This window comes from Sphaerodactylus townsendi, linkage group LG02, assembly GCF_021028975.2.
Source record: "Sphaerodactylus townsendi isolate TG3544 linkage group LG02, MPM_Stown_v2.3, whole genome shotgun sequence".
In the NCBI taxonomy this organism is placed as follows: Eukaryota; Metazoa; Chordata; class Lepidosauria; order Squamata; family Sphaerodactylidae; genus Sphaerodactylus; species Sphaerodactylus townsendi.
In genome coordinates this window covers 75313920-75331271 of record NC_059426.1, presented here as the reverse complement: position 1 = coordinate 75331271, position 17352 = coordinate 75313920, and the positions used below count along the sequence as shown (strand labels likewise).

General features: G+C 44.0%; 1 protein-coding gene across 3 annotated transcripts in view; it reads right to left on the bottom strand.

Moving 5' to 3' along the window:
• Positions 1–17352, bottom strand: part of SYT12 (synaptotagmin 12) — a 69555-nt gene extending 52203 nt beyond the window's left edge. For 2 of the 3 annotated variants that reach the window (XM_048486408.1, XM_048486407.1), the window contains exon 1: positions 16898–17352. The gene's annotated coding sequence lies outside the window, so the exon portion shown is untranslated. Of the gene's footprint in view, positions 1–15932; positions 16685–16897 lie in introns of all 3 variants that reach the window. The other variant, XM_048486409.1, reaches the window with a different exon arrangement.

Genomic DNA, 17352 nt, shown 5'->3' with positions numbered 1-17352 from the left:
TTCTGATTGCATATGAAGATTCTTTAAAAATGTTTTGGCAGCAGCTGCCACCATAACACATGGATCTTCATTGTATGGCCATGGTGGCCATTTTGAGGTTGGCTTCACCTCTTTTGGCAGCCATTTTGTGGGTGTTCCCACCACTATGTGTCAAGAGACTGACTTGCCTAGTAGTCTCATGGCTTTTCAGAAACATTGGTTCAGGCTTCAAGCCTACACAATCATAAAAGCTTCTCTCTCTGGGAACTCAAGCTCAAACAGACTGAAGTTTCAGAGAGCAAAAGAAGAAAGAGATAGGAGTCTGACACAGGTGCTAGTGAAATCATGTGGCTGAAATTTTCAAGATCAGGAACTGTGGGGAAGGAGTTTCCCTATACATTCCATCTCATTAGCACAAGGATTTCTGACTAATTTCCCAGCATTTTTGTGTTTTGATCTTGTCTACCATACCATTATTAAGGGATAACTTTTGATACACTGCATCAATTCCAAAGGTCCCACAGGCTTAAATAGATTGGAGCCTTTGTTCTAAAACATACTAAGAACACTGAATTCTAAAGTAGCTTTAAAAAAGGATACTTCTCATTTTTGCCATGAATTGATGAAACCAGGTTTTATTAAAAATATTTTATGATGCATCAATACAATATGACAGTCAGTTCCCAGAGCTGTCCTTGTTATTAAACAATGCTATTACAGGACTTATAAGAAGAAAGAGACAAATAACCTAACTTGATTTCATCCATTGGGTTACTGTAATGGCGTTGGCTCCTACAGAACTTTCCCATTTACCTATTTCCTGAATTTTCTAGAGGTTGTGCTTGCAGAAGAGAGGTCAGACAACTTTAGTCAATACCCATATTCCTGCAGCTTCCATGTATTGTGCTATTTTATCCCTAAGGCTCCTGTAACTCGTGAAACAACTTGGAGGCAGACCACAAGGGGTTGCTGTAGGAAAAGAAAGCTGAAAAGACCCACATCGGCAAATCAACTGATCATTAGGAATAGGTCTTTCTTTGAAGCCTAACCCTTTAGTCAGTGTGCCAGTGAGGTATAGTAGTTAAGAGCAGTGGACTCTAATCTGAAGAATAGGGTTTTATTTCACCCTCCTCCACCTGAGCAGTGGACTCTAATCTGATGAACCAGATTTGTTTTCCCTCTCCTGAACTTGAAGTCTGCTGGGTGACCTTGAGCTAGTCAGAGTTCTCTCTGAACTCTCTCAGCCCCATCTACCGTGCAAGGTGTCTGTCGTGGGGAGAGGAAGGGAATGAGTTTGTAAGCACTTTCAGACTCCTTACAATTGAGGAAAGTGGGTATAAACCTTCAACCCTTATTATCACTCCAAACTGAGGTTCAAGCATGAAACTAACTGATATTCATCTCTTTCAGGCAGGGATTTCTCTTTTGCATATGTTACCCTGTAGAATACATGTTATATGATATAAATAATGGACTAGATTTTCCCCAAAGGGAGATTCTTGTTGAAATTTCAGTATTTTCTCTTTCTACATAATTTTTTTTCTCCAGTTTCAAAATTTGTCTTTCAAGCTGTAGCCTTTGATATGCAGTCAAATTTAATTTAAAATTGGCAGAAACAAACAATGATTTTTTTTGTAGTAGATCAAATCTTCAGCTGAAGAACTGAAGCATAGCTCCACTCATTTTAACAGACCTACTTACACCTATTGAGTTTAAATCAATATTGTTCTACCTGATGATGGATCACAGCTCAGGGGTTAGCTCACATAGTTTGCATGCAACAGGAACCCTGTTCAAGCCCTAGCATATCTCATTAAAGGGATACAAAGGATGTGAAACACTTCTCTCCAAAATACTGGAGATATACTAACAGCAAAAATAGGCAAAACTGAGCTACACGTTCAATGGTTTGACTCAGTATAAGGTAACTATAGATGCAACACAGTACTATTTCTCCTAAAAAGGATTCCCACCCACCCACCCCCAACTAGTGCATTATTCTGAACGTCATATTATCTCTGGGCTCCTCTGCAGATAGTAGGGCATTTGCTGAAATTCTGCATTTATATCCTAAAGCAACATTATTTAATTCTGAAAATTCAATTCAACAGTAGTTTCAGTTAAGCACTGGTAGAGTCTGTGGTTGCTGATAAAAATCTAATGAAGACAAAGATGGTTGGAGACAGATTCTTATTAGTTTTCTTTATGTGCTGCTGTAGGCTGGACAGTGGTGACAGGAAAGGCTAAATAAAGGTAGAGAAATTATTCCATTGGCAGAAGAGAAATAATAAATATTTAGAAACTGATTAAAGGGCAATAAAACATACCCAAAGACTTTCAAGAGCACAGTTAAATATCCACCTCCAGAATGAGAAGTACAACCCTGACTGAAAACGGGGCTTCATGCTTTCATTGTTAGATTAATCAGGGCAGCAATGTTTTTATCTGTGGAAGCACAATTGATAAAGATGAGATGGAATCACATGCTGGTTGGTATTCTGAAGGCATTCTGGCTTGGGTGTTATAGGAAGCAAAAAATCGATTAGATTGTATTTTCTTCTAACGATGCATGGCTGCTTTTGTTGATTACAGGACTTCAAGTAGTAGTAGAAGAAGAAGTGTTTGGATTTGCAACCCCCCTTTCTTTCCTGTAAGGAGACTAAAAAAGGTTTACAAACCCTTCCTCTACCCACAACAGATACCTTGTGTGATAGGTGGGATGGAGAGAGGTCCGGAGAGAGGTCTGAAGAACTGTGACTAGCCCAAGATCACTCAGCAGGCTCCATGTGTAGGAGCAGGGAAACAAATCCAGTTCACCAGGTAAGAGTCCACTGCTCAGATGGGGAGTGGGAAATCAAACCTAGTTCTCCAGATTAGAATCTACCTGCTCTTAACAACTACACTACACTGGCTAAATCTGCTACCTTATTTTCTTAAATATCTAATTTGTAACCTCTTAAGCCATTTACTACATGGGTTATAAAGTAGTTATCCTGAGAAACCCATTTTGTAATGCTTACTTCAAACTCCTGTTTCTGCTCTGGAAATATAATATTTGAAGGGAATGTTTGTTCAGATATTGGACTTCCTGTGATCAACCAACCAGTGCAAGAAATAAGACAAATAAGTAAGAGTTCAAATGTACCTCAAGCACATTTTGTACTGGGGCAATGGAACCTTAATAGGTAAGGTGGCACAGGGAGGGGCAAAAGACAAGGGGAAGCATTTTCCCCCTTAATCTTTAATAGCATGAAGGGCTCTGGCACAGCAAAAGAAAACAGAAGAGCCCACATTCAATCCATATATCTCCAGTTTAAGAATTAGGTAGTACCAGTTGTGTAAGGGACCATTTGCCTCAGCGAAAACATACCCTTAGTGGTGAACTTTGCTGTAAACCATTCATGTTATACTCACAGAAGAAAACACATTCACAGTGACACATGAGGGAAACAGAGGTTACCCTATCAGCAGAGAAAAAGATGGATTGCTTTTAATATTCCAGCTGGAAACCCTAAAAACCAGCAGTGCACAGCATGACTTTTGGGGGTAAATGCTGGTTTAGAGGGAAGTGGAACCCCGCCTCTCCTCCAAAATAATTGTTCCAGAAGGAAAGGGTAAAACAGACACATAGCGGCAATGGGGACATCCGGGGTGGCTTGTCCCGGGTGCTGCCATTGCATCACATGTCGAGGTGGGGCTGTGGGTGGGAGGGGGCACGCAGGCAGCTCATGCCCTGGGTGCAATTCCCCCTCCCTTTGTTAGTGGGGTTAAATGTTCTGCTCACTTTGTGAAAGTGCAACAAGGCTGAGTAGATGGGAAGGAACAGAATTGAAGTCTCTGTTCATCAGTGCCACAGACCACCCTTTTGTTTAACATTCTTGCTGTCTTGCATTCATTTCTCTGAGAAAAATATCAAAATAAAACTAGGACCACTGTAACTTATTCAATATTCATTTCACACTTCATATCCTAGCTTACTATAGCACCTGCTCTGTGTTCTAATATTTCTGTTTCTGCACTTTCAACTGCTCTAAGATGTGTGCCAATTAGTAATTTTATTATCTTTTAAAGATCTCAGATTGCAAATGAATTCTTATGCTTGAGTCTGGCTGCTCAATCATTAAAAGATATCAAAACCTCCAGCCAAGCTAGAGGGGCAGTGATTCCACATACACACATGCACACCCAATTTCTGTAAGGAGGACAAAATGAGGGGTAAATAGTTTGACTAGTGACAGATCATATTCAGGAGACAGAATGGGGGCCACTAGGATTTCCCTTCAAGAAGCAACTCAAACACTTGCAGCTTGGGAAAGAGAGAGGGGAGAGCCAAAGGGTTACTGAGAAGCAATTATATGAGACATCGGACAGCCACTGTCAGTTGAAGCAAAGTGTACTGGACTTGATACATCAGTGACTTTCTCCAGTGCAAAGGCAATTTCGTATCTCCATGAAACGATCTATGTCAAATTATTAGGGACTCTTGGGTACATGAGTTTTCACACTTTCTTTGCTTCTCAGATGAATTTCAAGATGGAAATTTTTCTGAAACTGATTTAAAATACCCTGGTCATACATACCAACTCCAGGATGACAGAATAGTACACACACAACACATTTTTAAATACTGTTTACTTTCTGAGCTGAATATTAGATTTCTTCCCTCCTTTAAATATGAGCCGGTGTGGTGTAGCAGTTAAAATGATGGAATCTAATCTGGAGAACTGGGTTTGATTTCAGGCTGCTGAGTGACCTTGTGCCAGTCACAGTTCTGTCAGGACTCTCTCAGCCTGCCCACAACCAGACAATTGCAAACCACCTCCGAACCTCCCTTGCCTCCCTGTCCGGTAACCATAGGTCAGCTGCAACTTGATGGTACGTGCATACGCACACACACTTTCATATAACAACCTTCTTTAAAGTTGCTTTATCTTGAAATCCAAGAAGCTGCACACAAACTACCTTAGAAATGAACCAAACTGAGAAAAATACACTCTTCAGTTAAATAATATATGCTGCATGGAGGTTTAATATGGTTTGAATAATCCATTTAAATTCACAACCCCATTTAATTTGTCCATTTGAAGAGGCTTTAAAATTTTCTCAATCTAATCTTATTGTCTTCTCAGAAGCTGGTGAAAACTAATGCTTGTCTTTAAAGGAATCACCTTTAAATTGCACTTGTTTCATTATACGGAACATGACCATGACCCTTTCTGGGATACAATATGACACAAGGTTTCTACTTATTGTGATCATGTATCTCCTCAAAACTATTTTCCATGGCTGAAAAAATGCATCAGATGAGTATATTCTCAAACTATTTGACTGACAAACGTACCATGAGTATAATATGCAACCAAATGGGAGTCAATGTACATTCTTGTCAGACAGCAACTCATTATTTATGTTCCAGAACTAAGTTAATTTTGTTAACTGTTTGAGCATTCTCAGCTCCTTTTGCCTATCTGTTCTTCAAAATTCCTCCCTTTTATTTATTTATATTTATTTTTTATTTATTGTTTGGATTTTTATACCGCCCCATCCCCAAAGGGCTCTGGGAGGTGTACAGTATAAAATATTAATATAGGTAAATAGCTAACACCTTTAAAACAGCGATAGCAACAATAATAACAGTAATAGAGGCGTCCGGCCAACCCCATTTTTTAAAATTCTCCCTGGAGGAGGAGGACGAGTCCCAAGATGACAGGCCCAGATGTGAAGAGCCAACTAGGGGCACCATTTCAGCGGCTGGTCCCTCCAAAGGCCCGACAGAACAACTCCGTCTTACAGGTCCTGTGGAACTCACTGAGGTCCCGCAGGGCCCTAACAGCCGGAGGAAGAGTGGTCCACCAGGCCGGGGCCAGAGCCGTAAAAGCCCTGGCCCGTGTGGAGGCCAGCCGCATCATTGAGGGGCCAGGGACCACTAGTAAATTGGCCTCCACAGAACGGAGAGGCCATGCAGGGACATATGGGGTGATGCGGTCTCGAAGATACTTTTAAGCACAATAAAAGGCAAAAGAACATAAAATCAGCCCTGCTGGATCAGACCAATTGTCCATCCAGCCCAACATCCTGTTTCCCACACAGGCTAAACACAAGTGGCAAATAATGGTACATTAGTCCATAAGTAGATGAATGAGCTCTAGAGGTTACAGCCGATGCTACTGATTTACAGCCAATTCAGATCCCCAGGTGGTTGGGGCAGCACTGATGCAATGCTGCCTCTCCACCTCTACAGGGCTTTCCAGTGGCGTGGAAAGAAAAATATATAAGAAAACCCAAAACCCACCGGCAGAAAGCCCTCCATAGGGCTTAATGGACGTGCCACCCTTTTCCAGGACCCAGTAGAGGGGGCAAATGCATCAGCAAACCCTTCCTCTGCTCCCTATGCACATTCAGCCCCCCCTCTCCCCCCACAATTTGGATTGGGCTCTTTGTGACTGGGTTGCTACATTGCTAGATTGCAAAGTCACCTGCTTCTGCTGGGATTCAAACATGCATTTATAAATTCAATACAGTGATGAAAAGATAGTTTAGCGATGTTAGTTGATTTCATGTTCCATCTTGGCATACAAACACTTATCATATTCTCAGATTACTTCACACCTGTGAAGCAGCAGAAAATTACCAATGAACACTGATTAACCTGTTAGTGTCCAAAAGAGCTCCAACTTGCACTTCTTTTTTCATGATTCCACTGAATGCAGAGAATTCCCGCTAACTTCATGGATGAGCAAAATTTTTAAATTGGGAATGTCTGAGTTTCCATTTGTGCTTTCTAATGGTTCTCAAAACTGTTTTGTCTGGTACTTAAAGGAGGTTTCTTGTTCTCCACTTCTTACACAGCGATAAAAATATCCCCAGAGTCCATCTCACAAAGCTACTGAAGGCTGAGATAATAAACAAACATATCTGGTTCAATAAATTCAGCTGTCATCAAAGACCCTGGAGTTCCATGTGTTCCTGTCTTTGGAAGAGGTGGATGATAAGAACAGAGCCTTTTCTATTGTACTGCCTCACTCAAACATCGTCTGCCCTCTTACTCTCAGTCTTATGCCAAATGCATTAACTTTTCAACACCAGGTTGTTCTTAAAATGTTAGAGCTGGCCCTACATTGCACAAACTGTTCTCAGAAATGGTTTCTAGGTTCTTTTCAAAGAACTTTAGATGCTGTTTCTGAACAGTAATCGGTTTAACTTACCATTAACAGGTAATCTTGACTGCTTTTTCTTTTTTTGCTTAGATTTTAATGTTTCTGGATATTGATGTATATTTCTTTTCACTTTATTGTATTCTATTATCTGTTTTTTTACCTTTTTGAATCTGTCTCAAACATAATATGGAGGGAACAGTATAGAAATTAGAATGTAGATCACTTAAAATGAAGATTCCTTTTAGCTGGAACTTGATGGCATCATTTTGATAGTTGGGAGAATTTCCCAACATTTTCTGAGGCAGGAAACTAGTTGCAGCCTTTCAGCTTCTTTTCCCTCTGTTGCTTCCACTCAGTTCTGAGCCATCCAGAGCCCCAGGAAAACCTACTATACATTTAAATGAAGAGGAACATACTGCCACATTGATAAATAACAACAGGTGATAAACAGTTTGGAGTGGACATTAGTTCCTCCACATAAAAACACAGAATGTCCTCTTCTAATTCAAGGTAAAACAAAATGATGCCTCAAGTTCCACATAGAAGAAACCTTCAAGGTAAGTATCCAATGTTCAATTCTCATCTAGGATTGAGGGCATCATTTTGATAGCAGGGACATCCAACAGCTATACAAAAATCCTGGGGTGGGATTCACTTATAATACACAGAGACATGTCACAGGACATTCTGTAAGACCCTCCATCTGAAAGTGGCAAAAACTGAGGCTGTGGTATCCAGCTATTGTATTCATCTGATGTCTTATAAATGTAGACAGAGATCCATACCGCTGTTCTACAAATTTCTTCCACTGGGGCATTTGTACTGAAGGCAGTAGATATAGATGCACTATACATAGAGTGCACTGTGATCCCCATGGCTAGAGGTAGACCTTTTGCGTCACAAGCTGCCAATATACATTGATGCATCCATCTACTTAGTGATGCTTTGGATACTTTCTTGTCTTGAGCTATCAAGTGAAATGTCACAAATGAGTCGAACTTCCTCAGTGAAAATTTTTTCCTTAATTTCCAATATGTCACTCTTTCTCGCTCAGGGACTGCACCAAAATTGGGAAACAGATCTTGTGATATCTATGAAAAGACATACTGATCTTTGTAGAATACACATAATCCTTGACAGAGTCTTCGGCATTCCAAAATACCAGGAAAAAGAGTTTAAAAGTCAGACACTTAAGAGACACTTCTCTTAATGGTTCACAGGGAGGCCTGGAGAGGCACTTTCAGTCTCTGCAACAGAAAGTGATGAATAGTAGAGAGAAAGGATTGTTTATGAAACCTCTTAACCTGGGGGTGCCTGAAGATAGAGATTCCCCCAATGAGACCAAGCGTCAGTGTCTGGAAGGGTGGCCTGTGTGGCTTTAATGATCTTTCTGTTGCACAACTTACAGAAGGCTGCCTAGGTACGGTTAGAAATTTGGACGTTTGAAGTTCTTTTGGATGCCAACATTATCTCAATGTTTCCTGGGGCTCTGGATGGCTCAATGACCTCTTTGTGTCAATGACCTCTTACTTCTGTGGGTCTTCTGCACAATCTCCATGCAAGTAATTGAAGCTACCCCAGGCCTGGATGATATATGGGATACTGAGATAGAAGATTTTTCCATACAGTAGGAGCCAAGTGACTGGGTGTCTCAGTCAATGAAATATGGCAAAACGTGCATCAACCATAAACTCTGTTAGCCATCTTTCTGTCAGAGATTGTAATATAATGGGAGTACATCTTGTGAGCAGAATGATAAAAATTAAGAGAGAAAAAAAAGACAGCTTAGATCATAGGTGTCAAACTCGTGGCCTGCCAGAACATTGCTGGAAGGGGATGATGGGAACTGTAGTCCATAACATCTGGAGGGCTGCGAGTTTGACACCTATGGCTTAGATCATCAGAGAGGCTGAAGGGTACTGTAACTGTTGTTACCTGCTATAACCAGTTACAACTGGATAGCTGACCTTTACATGATTGGCTGGTAACTGTATAAAGCAAGTGCAGGTATGATAGCTGTGTGTGAGATGTAAAAGGAGTTTTCTGCATGAGATACTGTCAGACTGTTTTGTGAATACTGTATATATACTTTGTAAATAGCTCTATCATCTACTGAAGATAAAAGCCTTCTTTGAAGTGCATTTCTTCTGGTGCATTTCTTATTTAACAGAGTATTCTGCCAGTAAAACAGCAGCCTGCTGTAAAGCTGCATTGTCTACTTGTGTAGAGCAGCTTCCACGTTGTTCATTGGAGGCAAATTCTGAGGACTCTCCAGAAGTCTAAAGAGTGCTACTTTGGGATGGCTAGGACAGAGGTAGAAAGACGAGAAATTGATCTGTTTACTCCTGTGGATAATTGGGTTCACTGTGGGAATAAAGGTGGGGTCCAGCCAGAGCACTACTTTGTCCTTGTGGAAGACACATAGGCCTTTCCTGGCTGACAAGATTCCCATTTCCAACACTCTCCCAGCTGAAGTCACCATCATAAGGAAGAGGGTCTTCATCAGAGCTATTTAAGAGGAACCTCTCTTAAGGGTTCAAAGGGACGTTTTGTGTGAAGAACTGCAGAAACGGGCTGCACCAGAAAAGGTGAAAACAAGACAAAATAAAAGGTGTACAGAGAATCTTCAGTATATAAACAATATTTACTTGATGATCCAGATGCATTTCACGTTAAAATGCTTCTTCAGGGGAACAAATCTCGCTTTCAACAACAGCTCAAACAGTTTCTCAAACTGTTGGGATCATTGAATACTGTTTGCATACTGAAGATTCTTTATGCATCTTTTGTCAGGTTTTATGACAACCAAAAGAACTATGTGCAGTCCCCATGAGGGGAATCTGTGGATCTCAGAAGGGTTGATCAGCACAACTCCTTTGAGGAAGCATATGATATATGGATGTCTAGGTAAGGGGACAGTGGCGTAGGAGGTTAAGAGCTCGTGTATCTAATCTGGAGGAACCGGGTTTGATTCCCAGCTCTGCTGCCTGAGCTGTGGAGGCTTATCTGGGGAATTCAGATTAGCCTGTACACTCCCACACATGCCAGCTGGGTGACCTCTCTCAGCCCTACCTACCTCACAGGGTGTTTGTTGTAAGGGGGGAAGGGCAAGGAGATTGTAAGCCCCTTTGAGTCTCCTGCAGGAGAGAAAGGGGGGATATAAATCCAAACTCTTCTTCTTCTTCTTCTAACTGTAGGATTGTGGCTATAGCTGCTACCTGGTGATGAAGGATGGATGCTTTTTAGCTGTTGACAGATACTCTCTTGTAAGAAGGTCAACAGGGGGCCCAGGTCAGGGCTGAGGGGATTTAGGCTTTCCAGGCAGTACTGTAGATGTGCTTTGTGGAGGCCTTCCATGATTGTCTCTACGATCTCTGAGGAACAGCTAGGTTTAGAAGCCCATTCCTTTCAAGAGTCACATGTCAAATGTCGCCACTCAGGATTTGGGTGCCAAACTGGGCCCTGATGTAACATATTCCAGGCTCACTGGAATCTCTAAAATGCCACCAGACTTCTCTTTTATTGGACAGTTCTGATATTTGTGATTACACTCCACATTAACTCTGAAAAAAGTAGTACACAATGCAATGAAATACGCGTCCAGTTCCCTTTCAATAACCAGCTGAAGATGAAATACTGTATACAAATGCTCACATGCATGCACAAATATACACTAACAGACCAAGAAGTCATATATAACTCTCCCTCCAGATTCTATCTAGATAGCAGAAAAGAAGGGCCCATTCCTGTCATTTGAGAGTACTATCAGTTGAACAATGGAATGCAACTTTAGCTAGTCTTACAGTATGTTGAATGACTAACACAAAAATTGGTAACAAGATGGTAGTAAACATGGAAATTAATATTTCCATCTCATATAGTCTTTTTTCATTTTACAATATGAGAAAAAAACAGTGAGAACAGGTACACATATACTTGCCAACTTTCACTATAAAATGCATTGAGATCATGCTTAATTTCTGGTTTATCTCCAAATTAATCTTTAGGAACGTACTTGTGTGTGTGTGTGTGTGTGTGTGTGTGTGTGTGTGTGTGTGTGTGTGTGTGTGTGTGTGTTCTCAGCTATTCACACGTACTTGCAACATTTTTTGAGAAGTACAATACCCCCTTGCAATAATTATTGGATCTTTTTAGGGACATTCAGAAAAGTATTTTATAGTGACTATAAAATGTTAGAGAGAGGACCTTTACTCAGTTATGTTGGCCCATAGGTCTGCTGACTTTAAAACTGTTAACTCCTGACCTACACAGAAAGCAAATCAGAATCAAATGTGCTAAAATATGACTGGAAGTGAAGCAGTTCCAACAGCATTTGGAGCATCTTGAAATCATTTTTGCACCTAGCATCATGGAATCCAACTGTCTGCAATACATCCTGTATTTCATTTTAAACACTTCATACCCCAGAGTACAGCCTGCCCCAAAACACCTTTTTTACCACCTTATTTTACTACCCTAATGAAGAATTCTGGTAAACTCAAACTTGACCACTACCTATATATATAAAAACTAGCAGGGCCAGCCACGCGTTCCTGTGGCTGAGTCTGGTGAAGTGAAAAAGAAAGAAAAGGGGAAGCGAATGGTTCGAACGTGTGTCATTGACAATGATTGCAAGGGAGGGGAGGTGCAAGGGGCCCCTCGCTCCCCTCCCTCTCTCCCGTTCCCTTGCATGGCAACCCATCCCGTCCCTCCCTAACGTACCTCTTCCTCTGCTAGGGTGGGTGGGCCATGTGCAGGTGGCTGGTCGTGTCCCTTTCACTCCCTTCCCTTGCAGGTGAATTATCTAGCGTAAAACACGCTGGGAGGCATGAACTACGTTGTGTTCAAATTTCAGAGCATTTGGTCCAGCAAACCCCTGGACCCTCCCTCACCTTTCCCTTTCTCCACTAGGGTGGGTGGGCCATGTGCAGATGGCCCGCCCCATCCCTTTCACTCCATAAGGCAGTGGTTTTCAAGGAAGGCATGGTTGATTCCCTTGTATCAGAGGGTGGTGCTTTGATGGCCAGCAGATGGCGCTGTTGTGGAATAGAACTGTGGTTCCAACTGTCACAGGTGTGGCATATACACGATAACTGGCACAGTTGTGACATGTACACAGCAGGAGGTGTGGAAACAGTATGGAAACCTGGCTGCACGCAAATGTGACATTGTGTGAAAATTTCAAAGCAATCGGTCCAGTAGTTTGGGAGATTACCTGTCAGCAGAAAAACGCATTGATAGATTTATATATATAGATGGAACCATGCATTTGTTGCTTCGAGAATAACCCCACACCTGCTGGCCCAAAAGCTCTGAAAATTTCACAGACACTTACTCATTCCCCTGACTGTGTTCTCATGTACCTCCCACTGTCAGACAATACACCTGAGCCAGGTAAAACATCTTTTTCCTGGCACACCAGGCCATGAAGCTGCCTGTGTGTAACTGTCACCCTTAGAATGTTCGTGCCCTTAGAATGTTCGCTCAGATGGCCAGATATGAGCAGTGAAAACAGTACATAGGCAATAACTCAAGTGGACCTGAAACACATTCCCCCCCCCCTCACATGCAGGTACCTTTCATTCTCTGTGCCTCACCCACTGCTACCACACAACACACCTACTCGACGGAGGGGGAGGCATGCAAGGGAAGAGAAGTGAGGGAGGGGACAGAGAGTGAGGGGTGGCATGCAAGGGAGGGGAGGGAGCGGGCCCAGCATATGGATATGACCCACCCACCCTAGCAGAGGGAGACGGAAGGGAGGGAGGGGAAGGGGTGGAATGCAAGGGAAGAGAGGGCAGGAGAGGGAAGGGATGGAGGGGGAGGCATGCAAGGGAAGAGTAGTTAGGGAGGGGAGAGAGTGAGGGGTGGCATGCAAGGGAGGGGAGGGAGGGGGACCAGCATCTAGATATGACCCACCCATTCTAGCAAAGGGAAAGGGGAGGGAGGTAGGGGACGGGTGCCATGCAAGGGAAGAGAAGTGAGGGAGGGGAGAGAGTGAGGGGTGCCATGCAAGGGAGGAGAGGGAGGGCCCAGCCAGCCTTTATTCTCTGAATACTGAGGTTACAGTTCAGAAAACCAGGTTGCCTCTGAGGCACGTGTTACTCAGGAGTAAGCTCGGTAAAGCAACCGTGACATACTTTGAATGGCTGAGTCACGCCCCTCAGAGGGTTTACTCGGAAGCGACACACATTGCCACCAACCAAACTTACTCCCAGGTAAAGGATCATGACCAGCCAGCCTAGATGTGTGGGAGGGGTGCCTTTCCATTCCCCCCCCCCGGAATGCGGCCACACACATCAATGACATCACACAGTATCAGCCTGCGCATTTCCATGAGCACGTACTGCTGGCCTCTGCAATTGATTTGCTGCTACTGTTCCTTTCCCATTTCACCACAATAAGCCACAGCAACGCATGGCCGGGCCCCACTAGTTTTGTAATATTTTAATTAAAAGCTATCACATAACCTCTCTTTTTTGGCATTTTTCTGTGGACTAACAGAGCTTACTTACATTTTTTGGCTGAAGCTGAATCCATCAGATGTTTTCTGAATATATTCTGCATCTACAAGATGGTACAAAACTTTGACCCAAATTTAAAGCTGAGCCAAAAAAAGGGGTGCAGATAAGCTACATTTGTTCTCTATATGGGGCACAGTCAGCCAAATTGTATAAGAGAGACAGCAAGTGAGTGAGTGAGACAGAAACAGAGAGCAACTGTCATTTGGCCTCTTACCTCCTAGCCCTGCCTTCTCCCTTGGCCAGTCATTTGGGCCATTGTGCAATTACTATATAAGTTGCCAAGGCATTTTTATTACAATTTTCTTTCTTCTTCCCTTTTCAGCTCTTTAATTCAGTTGGGAATCATGTTAACAGCATCAAAAGCAAAGGCAATTTCATACTGTAAACTGCTTTCAATACAATGGCAGAAAAGCAGTAGGTAGCAAACACCTAAGCGGATTCACGGCGCACTACTGAGTAGACCTCAGCCCTGCCTTTCACATCTGCTGTGCATTTGCATGCTCACATCAAAACATTGGCACAATCAGCACCATACTGGAAGCACTTGCAATGTTGAAGAGGTACCATTTTAAACCAATACAAAGAGGAATCAATAGAACAAAATGCAGCGAGTGAAACAAGTCACCACAGCCTCACGGGTCATGACAGATGGGCTTCCCTAAATAAATTCTGTGCAATCCCAAACTGCTTCGGACTGTACTGTAAGAGGTTTCCCTTTCTCTCAGAGGACAATTGCTGTTACCATCACTGTTATTGTTCATAATCTGTATAGCAGGTTGTAAAGAACCTCCTATGGCCTGTGGCAAGTTAAAACGTGCCTCCAGGATATCCAAAGCGAACTGCTGGTAAATTGTAAGAGAGCTGTTCTTATTTTCCTTTCAGACAGTTCACTCAGTAAAATTACTTACACAGGTTTTCCAGAAGTTGGATAGCAGCAAATTTTATGGGTGACTATCTTTTGTGAGTTTTTTTTAAAGGCTGCCATGTAACATCAAGAAGGTGCCAGGTGATATATTACTTAGGTGCTTATGTTTTTGGTTAATATTTGGAGATTGTCACAGAAACACTGAGTATCCCCACCCAATTTAGAGCATATTGAAGTGTAAGAATTTTATGGAACATTTGTAGGAGGGTGGCACAAAGCCACTTTTATAGGTTTAACTTTTTTATTGCATTCAACATTACAAAGTACATGTGATACAGAGCACAGAGCTGGGAGGAGTCAAGGCAAAAATTCTGGGTACAGACTGGGCTAGTGACTACCTCTCATGCTACTCTACCTTGCAACACTGTCGTGGAGATGAAATGGGAGATAAAAAATAAAGTTAAGGCCAAGGGTGAAAAATAGGTAAAATATATTTTATTACTCAGATAATTCCCTACATGTATCACCCAAGAAGCTTCTCTGGGGAGTCCGTTTTGCAGTAGTTTTTCAAAGAACAGCATAAGTTCAGTAGCCACTCTTCTTTGAAAAACCACCAAAAGACTAACAGATTCCCTTGGAAAAACCTCTTGGGCAAAACACGCATGGAATTTGAATCTTACTATTTCTCTCCCGTGACCGGTACCATCCTTTTATTTCTCCTTGAGACAAAAACAAAGCCTAAATTTGCAGCCCAGCCTGACTTATAAAGATTTTTAAAAGCGTTAAAATTGATGGAATGTTTGGCCTAAAATAGCCATAAAGGCATCTTCAATTGCAAAAAGAAGATTAATTAATGGTAATCTAAGTCCATGATTTGTTCTTCCTGTGGATTTTGTGCAGAGAAGGTTTTTCTCCAAAAACCATCCTCTTGCTACTTCAACAGCTTTTCTGAAACTCCCACTAGCATCTTGATTTACAGCGAGAAATGTATTCCCTGTACAAGGCAATTCATTATTCATGAAATATTAGGCATCCTATTCTCCCAGGGCTGAAGGTTTCCTCGGGAAGGGGAGAAATGGAACAGAAGCACTCCAGATACCTACAGAGGGGAAGGACAGCAAGGGGAGACGAAAGCAGCGTGAACTGATAGCAATAGCAGCAACTGCAGCCTGCAGGTTCCAAACCCCTCCACAAGCCCCGCACCTTCCAGGAGGCATTCCGGTAGCCAGCCCCTTAAAGGCCGACGCGGCTACAGCCCCTCCTCACCTGGCATTCAATTTGCCTCCAGCCCCGCCTTCTCCCCCTCTCCCCAAAGATTTTGCCTTGCTAAGAACATCACGAAACGAGGCAAATCGTCAGATCTGTTTGCATCGCTAGCAGATCATCCATCCTGGCCTAGATACCAACCAGTCCTTGTATTGAAAGCTTCACCACGGCGGTCCCAGAGAGCCAAGGCAAAACTTCCCCGAAAGCTTTTGCAACGAAGGAGCCGGATGATGGCTACATGGTTCCGCACCGAGCAGTCACGAGCTGGTCCAGCCTTCGGAGAGCGCAGCTCGCTCAAATACTCCCGCGTGGTACATAATGAGCCCGGAGCGGGAGAGCCTCTCATGAAGAGGAGCGGAGCTACGACCGAGCACGGCGGCCCTTCTTTTCATTATCGTCGCCTTGTTTGCAGCCCGGCTCGCTTTGCCCTTTTGATGCCTTCCCCTCCCACGCTCAGGTTGCTGCTCAGGAGCTCAGCACCAGACCGCACTTTTCCATTGCATCCTCAGCTTATTGGTCCATCCCATTTCCTCTGCGATTATTCCGGCTTTCCTTTTGCGCTTAAACTTAAACACCCGTCTCCATAGCCCACCTAGGCTCGGTTCCCCGCCGGCAAATGTCCTCGGGACAGGCAAGCTGGAGGCCTGGATCTTATAGGGCAACCGTCTGAAGAAGGTTCCCACCCTCCGGGCAGCCACTCTGCCAGCAACCACACCGCCATCCGAGGCGCAAACTTTGCAAGGAGCCCTTGCTGCTCGGGGAAAGACTTTCATCCTTTTCGGCCTCGGGATCGCGCCGTGTCGGTACGCGGGCCGTCAGGGAGAAGCGAGCATGCAGCATGGTACTGCTGATCCCACTGAGCGTGGGGGGCGGGGCGGAGGAGGGCATCTTTTCTAGGGATCAAAGCAGGACGTAAATAAGTGCAACCCCCCCTCCCCCCATGTAACGTTGCATTGCACAGCCCACTGAAAGCGCTAGCTCCGCCGGGAGAAGAGACTGCCGCCTTAGCCATTCTCTTGCGACCAGACCTCGCCCGGGCTCAGTTCCCGGCCGCCGGCTACCGCTTTGTTTCCAGCAGCAGCAGCAGCAGCCGTGGCGCCACTTACCTCCCTGGGACTTTGGTGCAGCACTAATGACCTGCAAACTCTGCAGTTCGGCTGGGGCTCCTCAGCAGCACGCCCCCGGCACCGTGCGCTTTGCCCCAACGGCCTGAGAAGATGCACGGGAAGGGAGTCTTCGCTGGGAGCTCTTCCTATGGAGCAGCGGCAGCCTGAGTCACCCCCGCTCTCTTCCAGCTGGGAAGGAAGCTGCCGGCTCCCTTCCAAACGACCGAGGCGAAGACTGGCGACTCAGCCAGCGGTGTGGAGTGGACTCCCTCCGCTCCTCCTCCTCCGCTCCGCGCAGCTCTAAGATGTGGAGCGCGAAAGCCAACGGCGGTGATCATGCAAGCCCACCCCCTGCCTGACTGCGGGAGCGCCATGGACCCCTGCAATGCCTGGAGAGATCGCCCAGCGTGCGCGCACGCTCCTTCGCGGGGGTCCTCCTTGGAGAGAGCCGCGAG